Here is a 27,414-nt window from a genome sequence, read left to right as displayed (position 1 = left end):
GTGCAGCACTCCCTCACTACTGCCCCTCCGACAGTGCAGCGCTCCCTCGGTACTGCCCCTCCGACAGTGCAGTGTTCCCTCAGTACTGCCCCTCCCACAGTGCAGTGTTCCCTCAGTACTGCCCCTCCAACAATGCAGCACTTCCCTAGTACTGCTCCTCTGACAGTGCAGCGCTCCCTCCCCCTGCTAACCCCACCCACTTCCCCCACTTTTACTATGTTAAAGGTGCTGTATAAATACTAATCCTCACCTCACTCCCACTTTTCCCCCCGCCCGAGGAACAACCCATGCCGGGACACCACACTCACAAACCCAGAGCTGGTGATGAAACTGTGATCAATGCGGAGAGTTTTATTGCTGAGGTCAGCCCATGATACAAGCAGCAGTGGTCCAGGCCCACCCCATTAACCAGTGCCCGTTCTCCAGGGCTGAAGACTTCTCTGGGAGAGCTGGGGCTGTGACTCCATCCAGAGATCGCTGACTATTCGGGATAACAGCAGTCGGTGCCATCGTCGCAGAATTCAGTCTCGGGAATGTACCCGGGGGCACAAGACGGAACCCCACACATTCCACCCAGATATTCGCAGAGTATGGTGGTCACATCTGGAACACACAATGGATTGACCCAGAGTTAATCCGGGAATAGATAGACAGAGAGAGACACAGAGACTGTTAGATAGAGAGAATCAGAGAGAGAGAGAGAAACTGAGGGGGAGGGAGAGCCAGAGAGCGAGACTGAGGGGTAGGGAGAGCCAGAGAGAGCGAGAGACTGAGGGGGAGGGAGAGACAGAGACAGAGAGAGAGAGAGGCTGAGGGGGAGGGAGAGCCAGAGAGAGAGACTAAGGTGGATGGAGAGCCAGAGAGAGAGAGAGACTGAGGGGGAGGGAGAGACATGAAAGACACACACAAAGGAAGGGAGACAGAAAGAAAGACACAGAGACAGATATCCGTGGCTAACTAAAGAAGTAAAGGATGCTATCTAAACAAAGGCATACAATGTTGCGAAGATTAGTGGAAGGTCAGAAGATTGGGAAATTTTTGAAACCAGCAAAGAGCAACTCAAAAAAAATAGAGAGAAAAGATAGATGATAAGAGTAAACATGCAAGAAATACTAAAACAGACAGTGAGAGCTTCTACAGATATATAAGTAAGTAGATAAAGTAACCATTGGTCCCTTAGAGGATGAGACTGGGGAATTAATAATGGGAAATATTGAAATGGCAGAGACTTTGAACAAATATTTTGTATTGCTCTTCACGATAGAACACACTAAAAGCCTCCCAATAATTGATAATCAAGAGGCCATTGGGAGGGGACAACTTAAAACAATCACTATCACTAGAGAAAAAGTACTAGGCAAACTAATGGGACTAAATGGGACAAATCGCCTGGACCTGATGGCCTGCATCCTATGTTTAAAAAAAAAAGTGGCTGCAGGGATAGTGAATGCATTGGTTGTAATCTACCAAAATTCCCTAGATTCTGGAGAGGTCTCAGCAGATTGGAAAACCACAAATGTAACGCCCCTATTTAAGAAAGGAGGGAGACAGAAAGCAGGAACCTATAGACTAATTAGCCTAACATCTGTCATTGGGAAAATGCTGGAGTCCATTATTAAGTAAGTACTAGCAGGACATTTAGAAAATCATAATACAATCAAGCAGAGTCAGTATGGTTTTATGAAAGGATATCATGTTTCATAAATTTGCTGGAGTTCTTTGAGGATGTAATGAGCTGGGTGGATAAAGGGGAACTCACGGGGTTGGGGGTAATATATTAGCATGGATAGAGGACTAGCTAACTAACAGAAAACAGAGAGTCGGAATGAATGCATCATTTTCCGGTTGGCAAACGGTGACTAGTGGGGTGCCGCAGGGATCGGTGCTGGGTCCTCAACTGTTTACAATCTATATTAATGACTTGGATGAAGGGATCAAGTGTAATGTTCCCAAGTTTGCTGATGATACAAAGCTAGGTGGAAAAGCAAGTTGTTAGGTGGACACAACGAATCTGCAAAGGGATATAGATAGGCTAAGTCAGTGACCAAACTTTTGGCAGATGAGGTATAATGTGGGAAAATGTGAGGTTATCCATTTCGCCAGGAAAAATAAAAAAGCAAATTATTATTTAAATGGAGAAAAATTGCAAAATGCTGCGATACAGTTGGATCTGGGGGTCCTTGTACATGAAGTACAGGATGTTAGTATGCAGGTACAGCAAGTAATCAGGAAGGCAAATGGAATGTTGGCCTTTATTGCAAGGGAGATAGAGTATAAAAGTAGGGAAGTCCTGCTACAACTGTACAGGTGTTGGTAAGTCCACACCTAGAGTACTGCATACAGTTTTGGTCTACTTATTTAAGGAGGGATATACTTGCATTGGAGGCAGTTCAGAGAAGGTTCACGAGGTTGATTCCTGAGATGATGGGATTGTCTTATGAAGAAAGGTTGAGCAGGTTGGGCCTATTGGAGTTTAGAAGAATGAGAGGTGATCTTATTAAAACTAAGATTCTGAGGGGACTTGAAAGGATAGATGCAAGGAGGATGTTTCCCCTCATGGGGGAATCGAAAACTGTTCAACCTCATCTTCACTATCACATCTGATGCCCTAGTCCCTATTAAAATGATTACTCTCTCCCACTCTGGCCCTTTACCCTGGTACAACCTTCATCTTTGCTCCCTCAAGTCAAAAGGGGGCAGACAACTGGTTTAGCCTTTCACCACCAGATCTGGCTCGAACACATTAAACACTATCGGTTCCTACTCTTGTCTACAAAAACTGCTCACTATTTCAGGATCATTCTGGGTTGTAAAACTAACCCACGACTACTAATCTCTACTGCTAACCGTCTTCTTAAACTCCTCTCCCATGTCTTCACCACACTCCCCTCCAACAACAAGTGTGAGGAGCTCATAGAAACATACATAGAAACATAGAAAATAGGTGCAGGAGTAGGCCATTCAGCCCCTCCAGCCTGCACTGCCATTCAATGAGTTCATGGCTGAACATTCAACTTTAGTACCCCATTCCTGCTTTCTTGCCATACCCCTTGATCCCCCTAGTAGTAAGGACTTCATCTAACTTCTTTTTGAATATATTTAGTGAATTGGCCTCAACAACTTTCTGTGGTAGAGAATTCCACAGGCTTACCACTCTATGGGTGAAGAAGTTTCTCCTCATCTCAGTCCTAAATGGCTTACCCCTTATCCTTAGACTGTGACCCCTGATTCTGGACTTCCCCAACATTGGGAACATTCTTCCTGCATCTAACCTGTCTAAACCCATCAGAATTTTAGTTTCTATGAGGTCCCCTCTCATTCTTCTGAACTCCAGTGAATACAAGCCCAGTTGATCCAGTCTTTCTTGATAGGTCAGTCCCACCATCCCGGGAATCAGTCTGGTGAACCTTCGCTGCACTCCCTCAATAGCAAGAATGTCCTTCCTCAGGTTAGGAGACCAAAACTGTACACAATACTCCAGGTGTGGCCTCACCAAGGCCCTGTACAACTGTAGCAACACCTCCCTGCCCCTGCACTCAAATCCCCTCGCTATGAAGGCCAACATGCCATTTGCTTTCTTAACCGCCTGCTGTACCTGCATGCCAACCTTCAATGACTAATGTACCATGACACCCAAATCTCGTTGCACCTCCCCTTTTCCTAATCTGTCACTATTCAGATAATAGTCTGTCTCTATGTTTTTACCACCAAATTGGATAACCTCACATTTATCCACATTATACTTCATCTGCCATGCATTTGCCCACTCATCTAACCTATCCAAGTCACTCTGCAGCCTCATAGCATCCTCCTCGCAGCTCACACTGCCACCCAACTTAGTGTCATCCTGGATTTCTTTGTCCCAAAGATTGAGACCATCTGATCAGCTGCCTCTGTGAGTTCCCTTCCTCCACCTAGCTCACAGGGCCAAACTTCACCTGATGCTCCCACCTGCCCTAGCCCTGAACTCACATCTTTCTCTAGTTTCTCTTTGATCTCCCTTTTAATCTCTCCAACTCATCTTATCCATGAGACCCACTTCCTGCTCTCTTGACCCTATTCCCACTAAACTGCTGATCACCCAACTTCCTTTTCTGGCTCTGATGTTAGCCGACATTGTTAACGGTTCTCTGTCCTCAGGTACTGTTCCCACTCTCCTTCAAATCTGCTGTCATCACCCCTCTCCTCAGAAAACCAAACCTTGCCCCCACTGTGCTTGCAATCTATCACCCCATCTCCAACCTCCCTTTCCTGTCCAAATACTTGAATGTGTTGTCACCTCCCAAATCCGTGACCATCTTTCCATCAATTCAATGTTTGAATCCCTTCAATCTGGTTTTCGCCCCTGCCACAGGACCGAAACTGCTCTCATCAAAGTCGCAAATGTTTTCTTTTGTGACTGTGACAAAGGTAAACTATCCCTCCTCGTCCTTCTGGACCTGTCTGCAGCCTTTGACACAGTTGGCCACTCCATCCTCCTCCAACACCTCTCCACCAATGTCCAGCTGGGTGGGACTGCACTCACCTGGTTCCATTCTGATCTATCTAATCGTAGCCAGAAAATCTCCAGCAATGGCTTCTCTTCCCACTCCCACATCGTTACCTCTGGTGTCCCCCAAGGATCTGTCCTTGGTCCCCTCTTATTTCTCATCTATATGCTTCCCCTTGTCGATATCATCCGAAAACACGGAGTCACTTTCCACATGTAGGCTGACGACACCCAGCTCTACCTCTCCACCACTTCTCTCGACCCCTGCTTGGTATCTAAATTGTCAGATTGACATCCAGGCTTTGGAGGGGGTAAAGAGACGATTCACTAGGCTGATTCCGGAGATGAGGGGATTACCTTATGATGATAGATTGAGTAGACTGGGTCTTTACTCGTTGGAGTTCAGAAGGATGAGGGGTGATCTTATAGAAACATTTAAAATAATGAAAGGGATAGACAAGATAGAGGCAGAGAGGTTGTTTCCACTGGTCAGGGAGACTAGAACTAGGGGGCACAACCTCAAAATACAGGGGAGCCAATTTAAAACCGAGTTGAGAATGAATTTCTTCTCCCAGAGGGTTGTGAATCTGTGGAATTCTCTGCCCAAGGAAGCAGTTGAGGCTAGCTCATTGAATGTATTCAAGTCACAGATAGATAGATTTTTAACCAATAAGGGAATTAAGGGTTACGGGGAGAGGGCGGGTAAGTGGAGCTGAGTCCACGGCCAGATCGGCCATGATCTTATTGAATGGCGGAGCAGGCTCGAGGGGCTAGATGGCCTACTCCTGTTCCTAATTCTTATGTTCTTATGTTCTTATGTACTAGAGGACCAGAAATTTTCTCCAATTAAATATTGGGAAGAGCGAAGCCATTGTCTTTGGTCCCCGCCACAAACTGCGTTCCCTCACCACTGACTCCATCCCTCTCCCTAGCATCAATCTGAGGGAGAACAAGACTGTTTGCAACCTAGGTGTCATATTTGATCCTGAAATGAGTTTCCAGCCACATATCCACCGCATAACTAAAACCGCCTTTTTCCACCTCTGTAACATTGCCCATCGCTGCCCCTTCGGCTGCTGAAACCCTCATTCATGCCTTTGTTATCTCTGGACTTGACTATTCCAACTCACTCCTGGCCAGCCTCCCACATTCCACACTATGTAAACTTGAGGTCATCCAAAACTTAGCAGCCCGTGTCCGAACCCACACCAAGTCAAGATCACCCATCATCCCTGTGCTTTCTGACCTACATTGGCTCCCAGTTAAACAATGCCTCAATTTCAAAATTCTCATCCTTGTTTACAAATCCCTCCATGGCCTTGCTCCTCCCTATCTCTGTAATCTTTTTCAGCCTCACTGTTATGTTCAGAATAACTCCACAAGACTGTATATTGTAAGCTCAAACTGTTGTGACCTTGGTCTCTTTAATGTAACTCCAGAGGAGGCAGCATGGTAGACTGCCTTTTATACCTGCTTGCCCAGGTGTGCAGGTGATCCTTGGGTCTCCCACAGGTGCGCCCCCTAGCGACAAGTCTTACACATTGGTAAAGTTTACATACATAACACTCACAACCCCACAAGCTGTCTGCACTCCTCAAATTCTGGCCTCTTGAACATCCCTCATTATAACTGCTCAAACATTGGTGGACGTGCCTTCAGCTGCCTGGGCCCCAAGCACTGGAACTCCCTCCTTAAACCTCTCCATCTCTCTACCTCTCTTTCCTCCTTTGACACTCTTCTTTAAACATGCTGTTGGTCATCTGCCTTAATTTCTTCTTTAGTGGCTCGGTGTTAAATTTACCTGTTTTGTCTTGTAACACTGTGTGTAGCACCTTGGGATGTTAAAGGTGCTATATAAATAAAAGTTATTATTAACGCACCGAAGTTAGCGTCCTCGACCAGGCTAACATCCCCAGCATCGAAGCACTGACCACACTCAACCAGCTCCATTAGGTGGGCCAATGTTCGCATGCACAACACAAGACTCCCAAAACAAGCGATCTACTCGGAACTCCGACAGGGCAAGTGAGCCTAAGGTGGGCAGAGCAAATGTTTCAAGGACACCCTCAAAGCCTCCCTGATAAAATGCAACATCCCCACTGACACCTGGGAGTCCCTGGCCAAAGACCGCCCTAAGTGGAGGAAGTGCATCCGGAAGGGCGCTGAGCACCTCGAGTCTCGTCGCCAAGAGCATGCGGAAAAAACAAGCGCAGGCAGCGGAAAGAGCGTGCGGCAAACCAGTCCTACCCACCCTTTCCTTCAATGACTGTCTGTCCCACCTGTGACAGAGACTGTAATTCCTGTATTGGACTGTTCAGTTACCTAAGAACTCACTTTTGGAGTGCAAGTAAGTCTTCCTATGATGATTATTATTATAGTTTCAGAATAAGGGGTCGCCCATTTAAAACGGAGATGAGGAATTTCTTCTCTGAGGGTCGTGAATCTTTGGAATTCTCTACCTCAGAGAGCTGTGGAGGCTGGGTCATTGAATATATTTAAGATGGAGATAGACAGATTTTTGAACGATCAGGGAGACGAGGGTTATGGGGAGTGGGCAGGGAAGTGGAGGCCAAGATCAGATTGAATGGCGGAGCAGGCTCAAGGGGCCAAATGGTGTACTTCTGCTCCTAATTCTTATGTTCTTGTATAAAGACAGAGATATAGATAGACAGACAGAGAGAAAGGGAGAGGGAGAGATACATTGAGACAGCCAGCGAGGGAGAGACAGGCAGAGAAAGTGAGAGTCAGAGAGAGAGAGACACAAGGAGTGAGTGGGAGAGATAGAGAAAAAGACAGGTAAAAAGAAAATGATAGAAAGCAGAGATAGAGACCGATAGATTGGCAGGACTGGTATGGATAGAGAGAACGATGGAGAGAGAGAGATGACAGGGCAAGGATCTAGAGATGGACAGATAAAGGAAGATGGATAGATAGAGAGAGAGAGATGGAGTCAGAGAGAGAGAGAGAGAGAGAGAGAGAGATGGAGGGAGTGTGGTTCTGTAGCAGAGAAAGGCCAACAGGGAAAGTCTGTGTCTGTCGCTCTGATCCTGCACACATTTGCATCTTGAACTCTGTGTTGCCTCAAAGCTCACAACAGCCACCATTCACACTGCCCGCTCAGTGAGTCACTGCACACTCGGGGGATTGGACTGTGGAATGGGTTTAGCTTCAATCTCTCAGCCTTCCTCACACCCTGACACTCAGGCAGAGAAAAACATCCTTTCTTTTCTCAAACAGAACTTTTTGCAGACGGGCTGCGGAGAGCTGGGAGGGATTTACTCACCCACAGATTGGAAATCCTCAGCCAGCAGCAGGAATCCAAGAACCAGGACCAGTGTTTTCATCATCTCAACTGGAGCTGGTGGGAGTCAGCAGCAGTGAGCTGGGGAGCAGAGTCTGTGTGTCCTGTCCTGTCAAGAGCAGTGAGTTGGGGAGCTGAGTCTGTGTGTCCTGTCCTGTCGAGAGCAGTGAGCTGGAGATCAAAGTCTGTGTGTCCTGTCCTGTCAAGAGCAGTGAGCTGGAGATCAAAGTCTGTGTGTCCTGTTCTGTCCTGTCCTGTTCTGTAGGGAGCAGTGAGCTTGAGAGTAAACTGCCTTTTTAAAAAATTCGCTCCTTGAATGTGGGCATCGCTGGCAAGGCCAGCATTTATTGTCCATCCCTAATTGCCCTTGAGAAGGTGGCGGTGAGCCGCCGCCTTGAACAGCCACAGTCCGTGTGGTGAAGGTGCTCCCACAGTGCTGTTAGGGAGGAAGTTCCAGGATTTTGACCCAGTGACGATGAAGGAATGGCAATATATTTCCAAGTAAGGATGGTGTGTGACTAGGAGGGGAACGTGGAGATAGTGGTGTTCCCATGCACTTGCTGCCCTTGTCCTTCTAGGTGGTAGAGGTCGTGGGTTTGGGAGGTGCTGCCGAAGAAGCCTTGGTGAGTTGCTGCAGTGCACCTTGTAGATGATACACACTGCAGCCACGGTGCGCCGGTGGTGGAGGGAGTGAATAGGCCATTCAGCCCCTCGAGCCTGTTCCGCCAAACACGCACAGGCACTCCCACAGGGAGAGGTTGCGGAGACTCGCGTCGATGCATTCAAGGTTGAGGCCTCGGGAGAAATGGTAGCCCGGGCGAACTTGTACTTTCACCCACTTTCTTTGCATTTAAGCCTGTAGCAGTATTAGTGAAAGTTTCCCCAATATAACTGCAATCTCAAATGTTTATATAATTTGAATAATAAGCGATACAGGTCGTAAAAATAACTATCGCTAAGTGACGAATAAACTAAACATTAAAGAAAGACTTGGATTTCTATAGCGCCTTTCACGACCACCGGACGTCTCAAAGCGCTTCACAGCCAATGAAGCACTTTATTGCTGTTGTAATGTGGGAAACACTAGCCTTTTTTTGCGCACAGCAAGCTCCCACAAACAACAATGTGATAATGACCAGATCATCTGTTTTTTTTTTGGTGATGTTGGTTCATGGATAAATATTAGTCCCAGGTCAGAGGTCCACTTCGTGGAAGGAGGAGAGGTCAAGATGGCCGCGGGCATCGTGCTCACCAGGGACCGCAGGCATCGTGCTCACCAGGGACCGCAGGCATCGTGCTCACCAGGGACCGCAGGCATCGTGCTCACCAGGGACCGCAGGCATCGTGCTCACCAGGGACCGCAGGCGTCGTGCTCACCGGGGGCCGCAGGCGTCGTGCTCACCGGGGGCCGCAGGCGTCGTGCTCACCGGGGGCCGCAGGCGTCGTGCTCACCGGGGGCCGCAGGCGTCGTGCTCACCGGGGACCGCAGGCGTCGTGCTCACCGGGGGCCGCAGGCGTCGTGCTCACCGGGGGCCGCAGGCGTCGTGCTCACCGGGGGCCGCAGGCGCCGTGCTCACCGGGGGCCGCAGGCGTCGTGCTCACCGGGGGCCGCAGGCGTCGTGCTCACCGGGGGCCGCAGGCAGTGTGCTCACCAGGGGCTCCACAGGCGTGTGCTCACCGGGGACCGCAGGCAGTGTGCTCACCGGAGGCTCCGCAGTTGAGTGGGACCAGCGGCCGGGATGGAGGGCAGGATGTCGCTGGAGGGAGGAAGGCCCAAGTGTCACCGGGAGATAGAGGCTCGAGTGTCGCCGGAGAGAGGGAGGACTGAGTGTCAACGTAGGGAGGGAGGAATGAGTGTCGGCGGAGGGAGGGAGGGGCAGGGAGGCCCAAACGTTTCTGGACAGGCATCTTCCACCCTTCACAATGAAGTTCGGGACCTGGAACTTCATCTTTCGAACGAGACTTTCAACCGATGCTCTGTCTGCTCTCTCAAGTGGTCGTAAAAGATCCTATAGCGCTATTTAGAAGAAGAGCAGGGGAGTTCTTACTTTTCTGAACCAGGGAAACAACGTTCGGAATAAATTGGCAAACATTTAAATTTCCTTTTTATATATACGTATATATATTGGGGAGGCACCCACGCTGCCTCCGCAAGCTCCTGCAAATCCACTGGGAGGACAGATGCACCAATGGCAGTGTTCTCACCCAGGCCAACATCCCCAGCATTGAAGCACTGAACAAGCTCAACCAGCTCCGTTGGGCGGGCCACATCGTCCACATGCCTGACATGAGACTCCCTAAGCAAGAGCTCTACTCGGAATGCCGACACGGCAAGCGAGCCTCAGGTGGGCAGAGGAAACGTTTCAAGAACACTCTCAAAGCCTCCCCAATAAAGTGCAACATCCCCCACCGACACCTGGGAGTCCCTGGCCAAAGACCGCCCTAAGTGGAGGAAGTGCATCCGGGAGGGCACTGAGCTCCTCGAGTATTGTCGCCGACAGCATGCAGAAATCATTCTGTACTGTGCATAGGGGCAGTGTCACCTGGGACAAAGGGGTAATATACATCCTCCTTCCCAACACACAATGAGGTAGAGTTTCCACCAGCGCAATTCCTGCGCCAAAGATCGAGGAATTTCAGGCGTGAGTTACGCCCAGCTGCAGTAATAAATCTGCACTAGGTCACCGCCGCTCCGAAATACATCACCGAATATTTCTCAATGCAAGGAAAAAAGAATAAACAATTACATTCATTGCACTGGTTCATGGAAGATTTTCAGTTTGTGACGATGCAAATGAGTTTGGGCGGAAACAGGAATCATAAAATCAATTCATAAAATGAGAACAATTTGCGCCCGGATTGTCAATTGTGCCCAAAGCGGAAACCCAACAGTGATTTCAAAACCTTGTATAGAATAGTGACAGCAACACAATGTATGGGGCAGTGAATTGTACACAATGTACGGAGCGGTGAATTGTACACAATGTACGGGCCGGTGAATTGTACACAATGTACGGGCCGGTGAATTGTACACAATGTACGGGCAGGTGAATTGTGCACAATGTACGGGCCGGTGAATTGTACACAATGTACGGGGCAGTGAATTGTACATAGTGTATGGGGCGGTCACATCGTACACCATGTATGGGGCAGTGAATTGTACACAATGTATGGGGCGGTGATATCAACATAATGGGCTTAACGCCCGTTTTTGCATGCTTAACGCCCGTTTTACCACTGAAATGACTTTTAATGCCCATATATCGACCATTTTGACACAAAATGGAAACTGCCGGGCAATTCTCGGAAACTTATCACCGAGCGTTACTTTTCCCCATGTGCTTAATGCCAGGAAAAAATATTACACCCCCCGCAAGTACAAGGAGAAGCATTCTTACCTCGACTTGCCCGACACCACCTGCCTTCGGACAATCCACTTCCACAAAGAGGTTAGCACTGAGGTATGCCAGCTTATACGGGCAGATCTGCAGCCTGCCAGCACCACCAGTACTGCACTGTCCATCGAGGTCAAAGTCATCGTGGCACTGTCCTTCTATGCCTCAGGTTCTTTTCATGCCACAGCTGAAGACATTTGTGGACTTTCTCAGCACTCCACACATCGCTGCATTAAATAGGTCACTGAAGCCCTGTACGCATGCAGGAAGGACTTGATCAGCTTCCCTATGACCAGGGAGGCACAGAGTGAGAGGGCTCTAGGATTCTCCAGAATTGCAAACTTCCCCAAGTGCAGGGAGCAATAGACTGTACACACATCGCGATGTGGGCACCTTTTCAGAATGCTGAGGTTTTCAGGAACCGCAAGGGATTCCACTCCCTGAATGTCCAACTGGTTGTCAACCATCAGCAAATTATACTGGCAGTGAATGCTCAATTTCCAGGCAGAATTCATGATGCTCACATCCTGTGTGAGAGCACTGTCTCTGACTTGTACAATGAGCCACAAGGTCAATGCTGGATGCTTGGTGACAAAGGATATGGTCTCACCACCTGGCTGATGACTGCCGCCCCGCCCTTCCCCCCCCCCCCCCCGCGTGACACCCACACCGAAGCCGAGAGGCGATACAACGTGAGCCACAGAGCAACTCGCAATATAGTGGAGAAAACCACTGGAGTCCTGAAGCAACTCTTTAGATGCCTGGACCACTCTGAGCAGGTAGCTAAATTCGTGCTGGTGTGCTCCATGCTGCACAACTTAGCTATCAGGAAGGGACAAGAATTGCCTGATGAGTCTGACTGTCCACCTCACCAGAGAGAGGAAGAGGGGGATGCTGACATCGGCCCAGACAATCAGGCTGATGCTGAAGCCATGCCCCTGCCTCCCTGTAGACCGCATGAAAGAGACCATGGTGGCATGATAGCTGCAAGAGCCTTACGTCAGGAGCTCATCAATGATCGCTTTGCCTGAAAGAACGTTGGTGTTATTTACAAGGCTGATACACTGCTGCAGGTCATACATCAATGGTGGGCATCACTTTGGTGACAGTTAAAATTTAAGTTGATTGAAGTTAAGTGTCATTATACTCTTTGACGTTAAGAAATCACCAGTGTGTAATGATGCAGCTATCTGAGCCAATTTGCTACAAGGTTTTGTTAAATAAAACACATTTAAACCGAACATTAGTCTGAAATCATCAGTATTTCTGTACAAACCAACCCTATCTCCCCCCAGCCCCCCACATTCTCCTCCCCACCTCTACCCCTTCCCCTCCTGACTCCAAGCCGCCTGGCCAAGGAGGTCCTCAGGCAATGCTTCATTGGCTGGGGGGGAGGGTGTGTGGTGATGGCCAAAGCGCTGCTTGGACGGATATGGGAGAGGACGGTCCCGAGGTGGGAATGTGCTCTGAGCCAGAAGCAAGATGTTGCTGCTAGCTCTCATGTGTGGTTGGCAATGGAGGTCTGTCACCTTGGGGTGCAGTGCGGTGCCTCCGGGACCACTGGGTGCCCTCTGACACCAGTGTTCCTGGCTACCAGCTCCAGGGCCTCCTCCATCCCTTCTGTTATATATGTGAACTTGTATTTACTCTGTACAGCCACCAGAGGGCTCATCCCCTGGAGTCCCAAGGGATCCCATAATCTCTTGGCAGCACAGGTATTTAAGGAGGCCTCACACATTGGAGGGGCACTCTGGAGATCTGTAATAAAAGACTAAGGTCACACTTTGAGCTCAGTGTTCAGTCTGACTCTTTCTCCATGCATAACAACTGGCGACGAGATACAGATAGCAAACCCAAAGATGCAGAGAACAGTGGGCATCCTGGAGAAATTCTCGGAGGGAGATGATTGGGAAACTTTTGTGGAGCGACTTGACCAATACTTCGTGGCCAACGAGCTAGATGGGGAAGAGAATGCTTGACAAATCTAGAATTTTTTGAGGATGTTTCCAGTAGAGTGGACAAGGGAGAACCAGTTGATGTGGTGTATTTGGACTTTCAGAAGGCTTTCAACAAGGTCCCACACAAGAGATTAATATGCAAAGTTAAAGCACATGGGATTGGGGTTAGTGGATTGAGAACTGGTTGGCAGACAGGAAGCAAAGAGTAGGAGTAAATGGGTACTTTTCAGAATGGCAGGCAGTGACTAGTGGGGTGCGGCAAGGTTCTGTGCTGGGGCCCCAGCTGTTTACATTGTACATTAATGATTTAGATGAGGGGATTAAATGTAGTATCTCCAAATTTGCGGATGACATTAAGTTGGGTGGCAGTGTGAGCTGCGAGGAGGAAGCTATGAGGCCGCAGAGTGGCTTGGATAGGTTAGGTGAGTGGGCAAATGCATGGCAGATGAAGTATAATGTGGCTAAATATGAAGTTATCCACTTTGGTGGTAAAAACAGAGACAGACTGTTATCTGAATGGTGGCAGATTAGGAAAAGGGAAGGTGCAATGAGACCTGGGTGTCATGGTACATCATTCATTGAAGGTTGGCATGCAGGTACAGCAGGCGGTTAAGAAAGCAAATGGCATGTTGGCCTTCATAGCGAGGGGATTTGAGTACAGGGGCAGGGAGGTGTTACTACAGTTGTACAGGGCCTTGGTGAGGCCACACCTGGAGTATTGTGTACAGTTTTGGTCTCCTAACTTGAGGAAGGACATTCTTGCTATTGAGGGAGTGCAGCGAAGGTTCACCAGACTGATTCCCGGGATGGCAGGACTGACATATCAAGAAAGACTGGATCAACTGGGCTTGTATTCACTGGAGTTCAGAAGAATGAGAGGGGATCTCATAGAAACTTCTGATGGGTTTAGACAGGTTAGATGCAGGAAGAATGTTCCCAATGTTGGGGAAGTCCAAAACCAGGAGTCACAGTCTAAGGATAAGGGGTAAGCCATTTAGGATCGAGATGAGGAGAAACTTCTTCACCCAGAGAGTGGTGAACCTGTGGAATTCTCTACCACAGAAAGTTGTTGAGGCCAATTCACTAAATATATTCAAAAAGGAGTTAGATGCAGTCCTTACTACTAGGGGGATCAAGGGGTATGGCGAGAAAGCAGGAATGGGGTACTGAAGTTGCATGTTCAGCCATGAACTCATTGAATGGCGGTGCAGGCTCGAAGGGCCGAATGGCCTACTCCTGCACCTATTTTCTATGTTTCTATATCGAATGCTGCCAAATGAAGGGCAATCCTCCTCACCGTCTGTGGGGTACCAATGTATGGCCTCATGAAGAATCTGCTCACTCCAGCGAAACCCACAGAGAAATCGTGCGACGATTTGTGCACACTGGTCTGAGAGCATTTGAACCTGAAGGAAGGCGTTCTGATGGCGAGGTACCCTTTCTATACCTACAAAAGGTCTAAAGGCCAGGAAGTGGCGAGTTATGTCACCGAGCTAAGACGCCTTGCAGGACATTGCGAATTTGAAGGACATTTGGAGCACATGGTCAGAGACTTTTTCGTACTTGGCATTGGCCACGCAACCATACTTCGCAAACTTTTGACTTTCGAGACCCCAACCTTAAGTAAGGCCATAGCGATAGACCAGGTGTTCATTGCCATCAGTGACAAGACAAAGCAAATCTCTCAGCACACAAGTGCTGCTACAAGTACTGTGATAAAGTGATGTTGTTTTCGAATTGTACCGTACAGTGCAGGTCACACAAACCTGCAGCTGCACATCCGCTGATGTCTCCACAAGTCCACCATCAAGGGTGATGAATGTAACACCATTAACACCTTGTTGGTGCTGCGGGGATGATCATCGTTTCCATTCATGCCAATTCAAAGGGTATGTTTGCAAGGGCTGTGGAACAAAGGGACACCTCCAACGTATGTGCAGGCAAGCTGCTAATCTTGTTAAACCTGCAAATCATCATGTTGCAGAGGAGGACAGATCCACGGAGGATCACGACGAACCAGAGCCTCAGACCGAGGAGGCAGAGGTACATGGGGTGCACACATTCACCACGAATTGTCCCCCAATAATGCTGAATGTTGAACTAAATGGACTCCCGGTGTCAATGGAACTGGATATGGGCACGAGCCAGTCCACCATGGGCAAAAAGACTTTCGAAAGATTGTGGTGCAACAAGGCCTCAAGGCCAGTCTTATTTCCAGTTCACACGAAACTACGAACTTACACAAAAGAACTGATTCCTGTAATCAACAGTGCTAATGTAAAGGACTCCTATGATGGAGTGGTGCACAAGCTACCACTCTGGGTGGTACCGGGTGATGGTCCCACGCTGCTCAGCAGGAGCTGGCTGGGAAAGATATGCTGGAACTCCGATGTCCGAGCGCTGTCGCCCGCTGACGACACTTCATGTGCCCAGGTCTTAAACAAATTCCCTTCGCTGTTCGAACCAGGCATCAGGAAATTCCAAGGAGCAAAAGTGCAGATCCACCTAATTCCGGGGGCACAACACATCCATCACAAGGCGAGAGCAGTACTGTACATGATGAGAGAAAGGGTAGAGAGCGAGCTTGACCGGCTGCAAAGAGAGAGCATTATTTCACCGATCGAGTTCAACAAGTGGGCCAGTCCTATTCTCCTAGTCCTCAAGGGAGATGGCACCGTCAGAATCTGTGGTGATTACAAAGTAGCTATCAATTGTTTCTCCCTGCAGGATCAATAGCCACTACCAAAGGCAGACGACCTCTTTGCAACACTGGCGGGAGGAAAGACGTTCTCGAAGCTGGATCTGACTTCATCCTACATGACGCGGGAACTGGAGGAATCATCGAAGGCCCTCACCTGCATCAACATGCACAAAGGTCTTTTTGTTTATGACAGATGCCCGTTTTGAATCCGATCAGTGGCAGCGATATTCCAGAGAAACATGGAAAGCCTACTGAAGTCAGTCCCGCACACCGTGGTCTTCCAGGACGAGATCATGGTCACGGGTCGGAACACAGTCGAGCATCTGCAGTACCTGGAGGAGGTTCTTAGTCAACTCAACTGCGTGGGGCTCAGGTTAAAACGCTCAAAGTGCGTTTTCCTGGCACCTGAAGTGGAGTTCTTGGGAAGGAGGATTGCGGCGGACGGCATCAGGCCCACCAATGCAAAGACGGAGGCAATCGAGAAAGCACCGAGGCCATGGAACGTGATGGAGCTGCGGTCATTTCTCGGACTCCTGAACTACTTTGGTAATTTCTTATCGGTTTCAGCACACTGTTGGAACCAGTGCATGTCTTACTACGTAAAGGGAATGAATGGATTTGGGGCAAAAGCCAAGAAAATGCCTTTGTAAAAGCAAGAAAATTGTTATACTCAAAGAAATTGCTTGTGTTGTATGATCCATGTAAGCGTTTGGTACTAGCATGTGGTGTCGGGTGTGTATTGCAACAAGCTAATGATTTTGGGAAACTGCAACTGGTTAAGGCTGAGAGAGCCAACAGCATGATTAAGAAAGAAGCGTTAGCGTGTGTCAATGAGGTAAAGAAAATGCATCAATACCTCTTTGGGCTAAAATTTGAATTGGAAACTGACCATAAGCCACTTATATCCCTGTTTTCCGAGAGTAAAAGGATTAATACCAACGCATCGGCCCGCATCCAGAGATGGGCGCTCACGTTGTCCGCATACAACTACGCCATCCGCCACAGGCCAGGCAGGCGCAGAAAACTGCGCTGATGCTCTCAGTAAGCTGCCATTGCCCACCACGGGGGTGGAAATGGCACAGCCCGCAGATCAACCATGGTGATGGAAGCATTTGAGAGTGAGTAATCACCCGTCACTGCCCAGCAGATCAAAACCTGGACAAACCAGGACCCCTTATTATCTCTAGTCAAAAGCCGTGTGCTTCACGGCAGCTGGTCCAGTGTCCCAGTGGAAATGCAGGAAGAGATAAAGCCGTTCCAGTGGCGCAAATGTGAAATGTATATACAAGCAGACTGCCTTCTGTAGGGCAATGAAGGGCAGAGACACCTTCATCAATGACCTCCACAATACCCGTAATGATGAAAGCAATAGCCAGATCCCACGTGTGGTGGCCCGCTATCGATGCGGACTTAGAGTCCTGCGTTCACAGATGTAATACATTCTTGCAGTTAAGCAAAGTACCCAGGGAGGCGCTGCTAAGTTTATGGTCTTGGCCCTCCAAACTGTAGTCTGGGGTACACGTCAACTATGCAGGCCCATTCTTGGGTAAAATGTTCCTTGTGGTTGTAGACGCATACCCCAAGTAGATTGAATGTGAGATAATGTCGTCTAGCACGTCCACTGCCACTACTGAAAGCCTGCAGGCCATGTTTGCCACTCACGGCTTACCCGATGTCCTGGTGAGTGACAACGGGCCATGTTTTACCAGTGCTGAGTTCAAAAAATTCATGACCTGTAATGGGATCAAACATGTCACATCTGCCCCGTTTAATCCAGCGTCAAATGGTAGGCAGGGAGAGCAGTGCAAACCATCAAGCAAGGCTTGAAGAGGGTAACTGAAGGCTCACTGCAGACTCGCCTATCCCGAGTCCTGCTTAGCTACCGCACGAGACCCCACTCGCTCACTGGGATCCCACCTGCTGAACTGCTCATGAAAAGAACACTTAAGACAAGGCTCTCGTGAGTTCACCCTGATCTACGTGAACAGATAGAGAGCAGGCGGCTTCAACAAAGTGCATACCATGATAACACAAATGTGTCACGTGAGATTGAAATCAATGATCCTGTATTTATATTAAATTATGGACAAGATCCCAAGTGGCTTCCCGGCATTGTTGTGGCCAAAGAGGGGAGCAGGATGTTTTGGGTCAAACTTTCAAATGGACTCATTCACTGGAAACACTTGGACCAAATCAAACTCAGATTCACAGACTATCCTGAGCAACCCACCTTGGACTCTACCTTTTTTGATCCCCCAACATACACACCAGTAGCAACCGGCATCACGGTTGACCACGAAGCAGAACCCATCATGCACAGCAGCCCAGCAGAGCCCAACACACCGGGCAGCCCATCAAGGCCCCAACACACCAGGCAGTTCAGCAAGGCCAGCTGCACAGCAGCCCAGCAAGGGCCCAACAAATGATTCAACAATACCAGCTTTCACACCGACATGATCAACCAGGGCAAGAAGGGCCCTAGATCAACTCACATTGTAAATAGTTGCACAATTGACTTTGGGGTAGGGGTGGGGGGGCGGAGGGGTTGTTATATATGTGAACTTGTATTTACACTGTACAGCCACCAGAGGACTCATCCCCTGGAGTCCCAAGGGATCCCATAATCCCTTGTGAGCACAGGTATTTAAAGAGGCCTCAGAGGTTGGAGAGGCACTCTGGAGACCTGCAATAAAAGACTAAGTTCACACTTTACTTTGAGCTCACAGTGTTCAGTCTGACTCTTTCTCCATACAGAACACTTTCCATGTTATATCTTATTTGTTGGACACAAACTCGGTGCCAATGATGTTCTTAGTGCTTAGTAGGCTTTTTGTTACTGGTGAATCTCCGTCGTGCCTCTCACAACAGCCTGACAAGCACACACCATAGCCACACACGTTTTCAGTCCCTCTGAGCTCCCTCTCTCTGTCTCCTCTTCTACGCATGTCATGATGACTCTTGACCCCCTGAATAGTGGGAATCAAGCATTGCCATGCCATTGCTAAGGACGGCCACACTTTACGGCAGAAGGTCAAAAGAATTTAACGCTACCGCCCATTTGATATTGCTCGCGGTAATGCCCATTTTCAAAAATGGAAACAAGGGGCTAGAACCTCCACTTTTGAGTTTATTACCCAAAAATGGGTGTTATTTCCGGCGTGGGTGGTAAAAAAGGGTTTTCAGATCGCCGGCTTCTCACCCATTCTGAAAACATATAGTTTCCCGAGCGACATCACAGAGATGGAGGATCAAGTGCTAGCACTCGTGGGGAAGCACCCCCGGACACATCTGCAGACACTGAAGTGATGCCATGAGAATAAAGCTTACACCATTGAGTGATATAAAGTCAATAGATGCCACACTAACTCATATCTGACCAATCATATATGATAGATGATTTCTAAAAGTGTCATAGAAATAATGCTAGCCCAATGAAAATCATTGCAATGCACAATGTATTGATGGTGATGAAATGTGATGTCTGTGATGATTTTGAGAGCAGTGGTGCTTTTGTCGTGCATATGCTGTCTGTAGCACTGGACTCACCTTGTTACCCTAGCTCCCCCTTCTCCTCTAACAACCTCATGTGTATCTTGCAGCTCAGACAGCAGCGTGGCCCCAGGCAAGGCCACAGAGACCAAAAGGTGGGGGCACGGGGCAGGAGTCGGCGGACAATCCTACTACATCTGGTGCTGAGCAGCTCTGATTGTCGCCCGTCAATCCGCTGGGTCTGTTCTCCACAGATGAGAGTGCGGACTTTGAAAAACCTGCATTGTCACGCTCCAGTACCCATTCCACCCCAACGCCATCTATTGGTCCTCCGGTCATTCTCACCTCCACTCTGGAGGTGCTGGCCCCAAGCACTTCTCCACAGGGCACCCCATTTGTCTCCAGGACAGCGCCGACCCTGCAGAGGTCTCATGGACGTGGCAGGTCTGTTCCACGAGCGCGAGATGACAGCGGAGAGATGGTACAGTTGGCCAGGAGGACTGTAGACATTGGTGACCAGCTCATCGAAGCTTTGGGAGCATATCCCGACACCCAACCACCATGACCGAGTACATTCCGCGCATGGCGGATTCCCTGGATGCGATTGCCAGGAACACTGCTGCTACAGGCCTCCCAGTGGTCCCTGAGCACGACACTCAACCCCTAGGTTCTGCACCACCACTGCAAACGACAGATAAGAACAAGGACCAAGATCCTGCTTCTGCATCAGAGAATGTTGCCCCCTCGGCACCTCTCGCTCCCGTACCTGTCCAACCAACGCATCTGCCTTCATCCCCTCCAATGAGACACCGCCTGAGGAACTCCTCGGCCAGGCGCCATGTTGCAAGGAGGGAATAGGGGGTAGAGGTGGGGAAAGGAGAGAGGCGAAGGAAAGTGAGGTGCATGTGTGCAGATGGCTGTGTTATATCTCCATCTTGGTGTATGCAATTTGTTGCAATGTATGGGGGTTGGGGACCACTCTCCTGCTTTGACTTTGTATTCTGTGTTGCTGGACATGTTGAACATGTGATTTATGTCAATGGTGGTAAAAGTGGGATGTGGGCAGGGGTTGGGTGTTATTGGCTGTGATACTTATGATTTCAGACCAATGTTGGTATTAAACTTTTGTTATTGAACATAACCTTGTTGCGCATTGTCTCAGATAGGTGGACTGTTATACAGTGGAGATTCCTTACCATGAAGGGGTTAAATACAACTTAACATCAATCAACGTAAACTCTAACTGGCACCAAGGTGATGGGCACCATTGATGTCTGAGCTGCACACACACAGCAATGTGTCAGCATTGTGTCTCACATCAGCGCTCTTTCAGTCAATTCTTTCCGATATCAGCTCCTCACGCAAGAGTGGGATTTAACAAACGCCAGCCACAGCGCTGGCATTCGTTCCGGTTAATTCCACTTTTTATGGGCGTTTTTTTCAGCGAGCGATATTGTGGGTGATATGTGAGCGAGGTGGTGAAATTGAAGATGGGCGGTCTTCATTGCCGCTAGTTTGGGGAAATATGCTCTTCCGACAAAAAACAGTGGGTGGGCGTTAATATTGAATTTCAGCATTAATTCCGTGCAGAGAGTAATGCTGGGCGATATTATGGGCGTTGAATTCGCCCATTCTGCTGATTCCACTCAAAAAACGTGGGCGGGCAGTGATATTTTTTCCCGGTGTTAAGCACATGGGGAAAGTAACGCTCGGCGATAAGTTTCCTAAAAATGCCCGTCAGTTTCCATTTTGTGCCCAAATTGGTGATATATGGGCGTTATATGTCATTTCAGCGGTAAAATGAGCGTTAAGCATGCAAAAAATGTGGAGGTCCTAACCCCCTTAGCATTTGTGCCCCGTTATCCAAAAATGCACGCCTTTGTTGTCCTGGGTTTTTGCAGACTTGTAGTCTCCATAGGAAACTGTTTTTTCCCCTCCGGCCAATTAGTCCATTGGCTCCTCTGCTTTTGTCTCGATGTTAATCGGGTCTCACTCCTGACCTCAGAAATTGTATTAATCAGTTTATGAGTCACCACCTGCATCAGGCTGGCGTTCTTTCTCCCACCCAACAGTCCCACAGGTTTTCTTTAAACCATTTTAGCCATGGCCTCTTGCTGTGCCTTGATCATGAAATGTGTAAACCTTACAGATACAAATATCAAAGGCTCCGGTGGACAAAGAATTTCATTGGCAGATGAAGCGGCAGCTTTCGATAGACTTGACGGCAGCACCAAAATCGGCAACTATGTCTGATCCATTCACCTGGGATGAACTAAACGCAGCCCTGTCGACAACCAAATCTGGAAAAGCTGCTGGTCTAGATGGTGTTTACCCTGAACCGTAAATGAACTGGGATCCAAATTGAAGAGATGGTTGACTACCTTCTTCTCTGAGGTACTGGCAACTGGTAAAGTTCCAACTATTTGGAGGGAGACTAAAATAATTGCCCTCCTGAAGCAGGGGAAGAATGCTTGTGAAGCCTCCAGCTATTGCCCGATCTCCTTACTTTGTACTTGTCATAAAGTGCTGGAGAGACTACTACTCCACAGACTAGCCCCCATCATCGAGCCAACCATTCCTAAGGAGCAAGTGGGCTTCCGGAGTGGCTGTAACTGCTGCGACCAAGTGGTAGCTTTAATAACACACATCGAAGCAGGCTTCCAGTGCCAGTTTAAGACTGCCGTAGCACTCGTGGACCTGTCAGTGGGGTATGACACAGTATGGAAGCATGGACTGCTTTTCAAGCTCTGCATCATTTTACCCTGCACAACAACAATCCATCTCCTCAACTCCATGCTTAGCAACCGACACTTCCATGTGTACTCTGGCACCCAGAAACACAGATGTAGGACATTGAACAACGGACTCCCACAGGTTGTGTCCTGGCACCCATGTTATTCAACGTTTACACCAGTGATCTGCCCAAAACAGAGTCCCGCAAGTTCATATACGTTGATGACATTTCCTTGCCAAGCAAAACCCAAATCTGTCCATCATCGAATGGGCCCTGAGCAGTGATTTACAGAGGATGGAGATCTACTTCCCTTGATGGTGACTCTGGCCAAACGCACAAAAGCCAGTCACCTCGACATTCCACTTCAATACCCATCGAGCAAACCAAGCTTTGAAAGTCTCCGTTTGCGGTGCAGAGGTAAACCATGCCAAAAACTCTTCCTATTTAGGAGTCACGCTTGATCGTACCCTGTCATATATACAACATCTCCAGAACCTATAGAAGAAACTAAAGAGTCAGGTCAACTTGATCCAGAAACTCACCGGATCCACATGGGGAGCAAATGCTCAAACCCTCCGTATGCCAGCACCTCTACACCAGCAAAGACATGTCGATCCAGGCCGACTTGAATAACCTACCACCAGCCCGTCTCACATCTAGAGGCCATTTTGGATCATCCCTGAAGCCCTTCAGCGATCTCCCCACAGCCTTGATGACCGATGGTGAAATACCTGGAAGAACTGCGACATACAGAATGGATTCCTTATAGAATATCCCAGAGTACCTGAAGGATCAAATATTCCTCACAAACATTGGGCAACCATCAACCGCCTCAGAACTGGTCATCGTAGATGCTGCCACCTTCTCCGTAGGTGGAAGAGTAAAGCATCCCCATCATGTGACTGTGGAGCTCCTAATCAGATCCTGGAGCAAATCATTGAGCACTGCCCTCAGGGGAAATTTGCAGGAAGCCTACAAGATATCCATGCTGTTACATCGGAAGCTTTGGCCTGGGTAACCAACTTGGATATTGACGTTTGATTTGCTTTGCTGCTACCATACGAAAAAAGACTGGACTCATAACTAGCAGAAAGGAAGATGGCTGTGGTTATTGGAGGTCAATCATCTCAGCCCCAGGACATCGCTGCAAGAGTTTCTCCGGGCAGTGTCCTAGGCCCAACACTCTTCAGCTGCTTCATCAATGACCTTCCCTTCATCATAAGGTCAGAAGTGGGGATGTTCACTGATGATTGCACAGAGTTCAGTTCCATTCGCAACTCCTCAGATAATGGAGCAGTCCATGCCCGCATGCAGCTAGACCTGGGTGACATTCAGGCTTGGGCTGATAAATGGCAAGTAACATTCACGCAAAACATGTATCAGGCAATGACTATCTCCAACAAGCAACAGTCTACCGGCCCTTGACAGTCAACTTCATTAACAGCTCAAAATCCCCCACCATCAATATCCTGGGGGTCACCATTGACCAGAAACTTAACTCGAGCAGCCACGTAAATACTGTGGCAACAAAAGCGGGTCAGAGGCTGGGTATTCTGCAGCGAGTGTCTCACTCCTGACTCTCCAAAGCCTTTCCACCATCTACAAGACACCATCTACAGCTGTGTGATGGAATACTCTCCAATTGCCTGGATGAACGCAGCTCCAACAACATTCGGGAAGCTCGACACCATCCAGGACAAAGCAGCCCGCTTGATTGACACCCCATCTACCTCCTCAAAACATCAACTCGCTCCACCACCGGCACAACTTGGCTGCAGTGTTTACCATCTACAAGATGCAGTGCAGCAACTCGCCAGGCTCCTTCGGCAGCACCTCCCAGACCCGCGACCTCTACCACCTAGAAGGACAAGGACAACAGGTGTATGGGAACACCACCACCTCCATGTTCCACCTCCGAGTGACACAACATCCTGACTTGGAAATATATCGGTCGTTCCTTCATAGTCACTGGGACAAAATCCTGGAGATCCCTCCCTAACAGCACTGTGAGAGCACCTTCACCACACGGACTGCAGCAGTTCAAGAAGGTGGCTCACTTTCACCTTGTCGGGGCGATTAGAGATTAGCAATAAATGCTGGCCTGGAGAGCACCACCCACATCTGGAGAATGAATAAAGAAAGGAATCAAATTCATCAGAATGCACCAAATTCAAGTGACAACTCGGCACTTTCTGGGGAAGTGATTGGCCCAGACACATTGGTACCGAATAGTATTTAGAAAGGTCCGGATAAAGGGGCAGGGGGAGCACAGATACAAACAGGGGGTGTTACACTTTATCAGGGAGGCTTTGAGGGTGTCCCTGTAACATTTCCTCTGCCCACCTTTGGCTCATTTGCCGTGAAGGAGTATCGAGTAGAGCGCTTGCTATGGGAGTCTCGTGTCAGGCATGCGGACAATGTGGCCTGCCCAGCGAAGCTGACCAAGTGTTGTCAGTGCTTCAATGCTGGGGATGTTGGCCTGGTCGAGGACGCTAACGTTGGTGCGTCTGTCCTCCCAGGGGATTTGTAGGATGTTGCGGAGACATCGTTGGTGGTATTTCTCCAGCGACTTGAGGTGTCTACTGTACATGGTCCATGTCTCTGAGCCATACAGGAGGGCGGGTATTACTACAGCCCTGTAGACCATGAGCTTGGTGGTGGATTTGAGGGCCCGGTCTTCAAACACTCTTTTCCTCAGGCGGCCGAAGGCTGCACTGGCGCACTGGAGGCGGTGTTGGATCTCGTCGCCAATGTCTGCTCTTGTTGATAGGAGGCTCCCGAGGTATTGGTACTGAATAGTATTTAGAAAGGTCCGGATAATGGGGCCGGGAGCACAGATACAGAGACACAAATATAGACACACGTGTACACACAGACACACATATATAACAGACATATATCACACACACAGGTAGAGACATCCCCCAAACACACACACAGCCCGTACACAGACATATATCACACACACAGGTAAACGCACCAACCGCCATCCTGTGGGCTCGGGCCCTCCCCGCCCCACCCCTGGTGCCAGTTTACATGACGTCACACAGACTGCGTTGCCAGGTTACCGGCGTCACACAACTGGCGTTGCTAGGTTACGGACGTCACTTGCGGTCAGACCGGGAAAGTGCGGCGCGGATTCAAATCAGCAGCCACGTGACTGGGAGCGGCTCCGCCTCCGCTGTGGGAGTGGGCGGGGCGCTTGTCGAGCTGTGCCGGGCCGCGATTGGTGCGACGAGTTGTCAATCCGCTGCTTGCACCCAATAGTCGCGACGGATCACGATTGACTCGCTGAGTGCGCTCTGCGCATGTCCCGCATCCCCGGAAATTAACGGTTGGTAAAGGAAAAAATCAAAATGGCGGAAAGTGAGCGGAGGGAGCGCGGCCGGGGGCTGAGGGTGAGTGTCCCGGGGGAGAGAGAGCCGGGGGCTGAGGGTGAGTGTCCCGGGGGGAGAGAGAGCCGGGGGCTGAGGGTGAGTGTCCCGGGGGGAGAGAGAGCCGGGGGCTGAGGGTGAGTGTCCCGGGGGGAGAGGGAGCCGGGGGCTGAGGGTGAGTGTCCCGGGGGGAGAGAGAGCCGGGGGCTGAGGGTGAGTGTCCCGGGGGGAGAGAGAGCTGGGGGCTGAGGGTGAGTGTCCCGGGGGGAGAGGGAGCCGGCGGCTGAGGGTGAGTGTCCCGGGGGGAGAGAGAGCCGGGGACTGAGGGTGAGTGTCCCGGGGGGCTGAGGGTGAGTGTCCCGGGGGGAGAGAGAGCCGGGGACTGAGGGTGAGTGTCCCGGGGGGCTGAGGGTGAGTGTCCCGGGGGGAGAGAGAGCCGGGGGCTGAGGGTGAGTGTCCCGGGGGGAGAGGGAGCGTGTCCTGGGGGGAGAGGGAGCCGGGGGCTGAGGGTGAGTGTTCCGGGGGGAGAGGGAGCCGGGGGCTGAGGGTGAGTGTTTTGGGGGAGAGGGAGCCGGGGGCTGAGGGTGAGTGTCCCGGGGGGAGAGGGAGCCGGCGGCTGAGGGTGAGTGTCCCGGGGGGAGAGGGAGCCGGGGGCTGAGGGTGAGTGTCCCGGGGGAGAGGGAGCCGGGGGCTGAGGGTGAGTGTCCCGGGGGGAGAGGGAGCTGGGGGGAGAGGGAGCTGGCGGCTGAGGGTGAGTGTCCCGGGGGGAGAGGGAGCCGGGGGGAGAGGGAGCCGGGGGCTGAGGGTGAGTGTCCCGGGGGGAGAGAGAGCCGGGGACTGAGGGTGAGTGTCCCGGGGGGCTGAGGGTGAGTGTCCCGGGGGGAGAGAGAGCCGGGGGCTGAGGGTGAGTGTCCCGGGGGGAGAGGGAGCGTGTCCTGGGGGGAGAGGGAGCCGGGGGCTGAGGGTGAGTGTTCCGGGGGGAGAGGGAGCCGGGGGCTGAGGGTGAGTGTTTTGGGGGAGAGGGAGCCGGGGGCTGAGGGTGAGTGTCCCGGGGGGAGAGGGAGCCGGCGGCTGAGGGTGAGTGTCCCGGGGGGAGAGGGAGCCGGGGGCTGAGGGTGAGTGTCCCGGGGGAGAGGGAGCCGGGGGCTGAGGGTGAGTGTCCCGGGGGGAGAGGGAGCTGGGGGGAGAGGGAGCTGGCGGCTGAGGGTGAGTGTCCCGGGGGGAGAGGGAGCCGGGGGGAGAGGGAGCCGGGGGCTGAGGGTGAGTGTCCCGGGCGGAGAGGGAGCCGGCGGCTGAGGGTGAGTGTTCCGGGGGGAGAGGGAGCCGGGGGCTGAGGGTGAGTGTTTTGGGGGAGAGGGAGCCGGGGGCTGAGGGTGAGTGTCCCGGGGGGAGAGGGAGCCGGCGGCTGAGGGTGAGTGTCCCGGGGGGAGAGGGAGCCGGGGGCTGAGGGTGAGTGTCCCGGGGGAGAGGGAGCCGGGGGCTGAGGGTGAGTGTCCCGGGGGGAGAGGGAGCTGGGGGGAGAGGGAGCTGGCGGCTGAGGGTGAGTGTCCCGGGGGGAGAGGGAGCCGGGGGGAGAGGGAGCCGGGGGGAGAGGGAGCCGGGGGCTGAGGGTGAGTGTCCCGGGGGGAGAGGGAGCCGGCGGCTGAGGGTGAGTGTCCCGGGGGGAGAGGGAGCCGGGGGGAGAGGGAGCCGGGGGCTGAGGGTGAGTGTCCCGGGGGGAGAGGGAGCCAGCGGCTGAGGGTGAGTGTCCCGGGGGCTGAGGGTGAGTGTCCCGGAGGGAAAGGGAGCCGGGGGCTGAGGGTGAGTGTCCCGGAGGGAAAGGGAGCCGGGGGCTGAGGGTGAGTGTCCCGGGGGGAGAGGGAGCTGAGGGTGAGTGTCCCGGGGGGGGAGAGAGCTGGGGGCTGAGGGTGAGTGTCCCGGGGGGAGAGGGAGCCGGGGGCTGAGGGTGAGTGTCCCGGGGGGAGAGGGAGCCG

At 50.8% G+C, this 27,414-nt stretch overlaps 2 protein-coding genes across 3 annotated transcripts in view; both read right to left on the bottom strand.

Annotated features, from left to right (window-relative positions):
• LOC139248256 (integrin alpha-X-like) overlaps positions 1-27,414 on the bottom strand; it is a 230,761-nt gene that overhangs the window by 106,849 nt on the left and 96,498 nt on the right. The window lies entirely within an intron of this gene.
• LOC139248263 (zinc finger protein 551-like) overlaps positions 332-27,414 on the bottom strand; it is a 359,795-nt gene continuing 332,712 nt past the window's right edge. The window contains exon 4 of the transcript XR_011591022.1: positions 332-603. The gene's annotated coding sequence lies outside the window, so the exon portion shown is untranslated. The remainder of the gene's footprint in view (positions 604-27,414) is intronic.

The sequence above is a fragment of the Pristiophorus japonicus genome, unplaced genomic scaffold (assembly GCF_044704955.1).
Source record: "Pristiophorus japonicus isolate sPriJap1 unplaced genomic scaffold, sPriJap1.hap1 HAP1_SCAFFOLD_29, whole genome shotgun sequence".
Taxonomy (NCBI): Eukaryota; Metazoa; Chordata; class Chondrichthyes; family Pristiophoridae; genus Pristiophorus; species Pristiophorus japonicus.
Note: the sequence above shows the minus strand (reverse complement) of the source record. Positions and strands in the feature narration are given on the sequence as shown.